We start from the raw sequence: 2,062 nt of genomic DNA, 5'->3' as shown, positions 1-2,062 counted from the left end.
AGGTTGTTTCTCAATCCACAAACAAGGGTATTTTCCCAACAACTTGGCTTTGCTCAATATCACCTTCTGTCCGTATCCCGCAACACGACGACAAATTGAAGTTGCTCCATGTGAGACTCAAACTTCAAACTTCGGCACAGGACACACCACTAAACTGAAACAGAGTTACCGTGCACTGGTCACCTTCAGCACAGGAGCAACACATTAATGCTTACCTCCACAATCCTGGTTTTACCTTAACATTTGGGAAACCGACTTTCTCTGATTACATGGCTAGTAACGGGGATTATATGATCATCTTCACCAGTGATTCTGTCCCCGCGTGAGGAAAGTGGTGAGGTCCTCATTGTAAAGATGGGTAGATTGATGATATGTACAATTTCATCTTTTGCCTTCACTAACCAATGAGCTTTTTATTTTGTTTTGCATCTGTAGAAATCTTAAAATCTTCATCTTGAACAGACTCAATGACAGATCTCCATTGTGTCTCTGGCATCGAATTTCATAGTGTAAACTCCCTCTGAATCCTTCCACCGCAGTCCGCTGTTTGGGAAGTGTTCCTGTTGTGGGATATGCACATCCCCGTCTGTCACCTGCTGCTCCCAGTATGCGCTCTGGCACTGCACTAACTTTCCTTCTGACACTTGCTCACTGTGTTGCTGTGATCATACGGTGACTTGGTGTCACACGGCCCAGGAAAATGATACAGATCAAGGTTTTTGCATTGTTGAGTTCAATTGTCAGTTTAGCCTTATTTTGGATTTTGAAATTGTCTGTCCTGTACACAAGTGAGTGTCAAAAACATCTGAGCGGAAGTTAGGTGTTCCGAATAATGACATTGAGCACTATGCACTCTCCTCCAGTCTGGAAAACAATTCCTCACAGGCAATTTAATTGACAATTTACAGCAGGTGCAGGAGTAGGCCATTCTGCCTTCGAGCCAGCACCACCATTCATTATGATCATGGCCTGAACATCCTCAATCTGTATCCTGTTCCTGCCTTATCCCGATAACCCTTGACTCCACGATCCTTAAGAGCTCTGTCCAACTCTTTATTGAAAGAACACCTCCTGCTGTCTCGGGTTCTTCATTCTGTTGACTTCAAGTCTTCACAGAATTCAACAGACCTTGTTACATATTCATTTCCTCACATTTGTTCAGATCATTATGTGCATAGTGTGACAGTGGGAGTGCACTTGCCCCACAACCCAGGGGTCAGATCATAGGCTTGGAACCGTACTTTGTTATTTCTCATTTCACCAACACCAGGGAGATCTGCTGCTCTGCTTGATTCACGAAATTCAATTATTCATAAGGTCATAGCGTTTCGTACATCTGTGACGAGGTGGCCGAGAGGTTAAGGCGATGGACTGCTAATCCATGGTGCTCTGCACGCGTGGGTTCGAATCCCACTCTCGTCGTTGTCATCACCGGCTTTCAATGGCGCGGTTTTCAGATGATCACAGCTGTTGTATGGAAACTGGGGTTCTAAAAGTTATTTTATCTGCATTGACGCTATGACAAAAATCTCAAAGAATAGTTTGAGCCTGTTGAATAAACTACATTGCAATGTCGGTTGCATTGGGATAATGAAAAGGAGCGCGATATTCTTTTTCAAGTCAAGTTGCTGTGAACATTTTGTTCATATGAAAGACATCCAGGAAAATCAAATAACGAGAGCTGCGATGTACATTTTATGCAAAGGGATCTTAATGAATGTTTTGTCAAATGAAATCTGGAGGACGTTGAGGAGAAGTAATTCATCCTGGTGAGAAGAGCACAGCGAGACAGCACAAAATAATGGAGATATTTCAAAATTGGCAGGGCGTGGGTTTAGGGGCACTGAGAACTGGCTGTAAATGCACAGTGGAGAATGGCCGCTGTGGGTACGGTGCATGGGCACGGAGAGACTTACACATTGGTCTCACCCTCGCCCCTTGCTCTCGCCATTGATGAAGGCTGGACTTAAGGCACAGATAAACACAAGATGTGAGAAGCAAGATCCCTCACGTTATGCACACACCTAATGCATCACATTGAACTATGAACAACTAGAGAAAT

The 2,062-nt window shown here is 44.0% G+C and overlaps 1 non-coding gene across 1 annotated transcript; it reads left to right on the top strand.

Annotated features, from left to right (window-relative positions):
* Positions 1-1,340: 1,340 nt before the first annotated feature.
* trnas-gcu (transfer RNA serine (anticodon GCU)) lies at positions 1,341-1,422 on the top strand. The gene has a single exon. It is a non-coding gene; the product is annotated as a tRNA-Ser (tRNA).
* The last annotated feature ends 640 nt before the right edge of the window (positions 1,423-2,062 follow it).

Source organism: Chiloscyllium punctatum, chromosome 34 (genome assembly GCF_047496795.1).
Source record: "Chiloscyllium punctatum isolate Juve2018m chromosome 34, sChiPun1.3, whole genome shotgun sequence".
NCBI lineage: Eukaryota > Metazoa > Chordata > Chondrichthyes > Orectolobiformes > Hemiscylliidae > Chiloscyllium > Chiloscyllium punctatum.
This window is presented reverse-complemented; position numbering and strand designations above follow the sequence as displayed.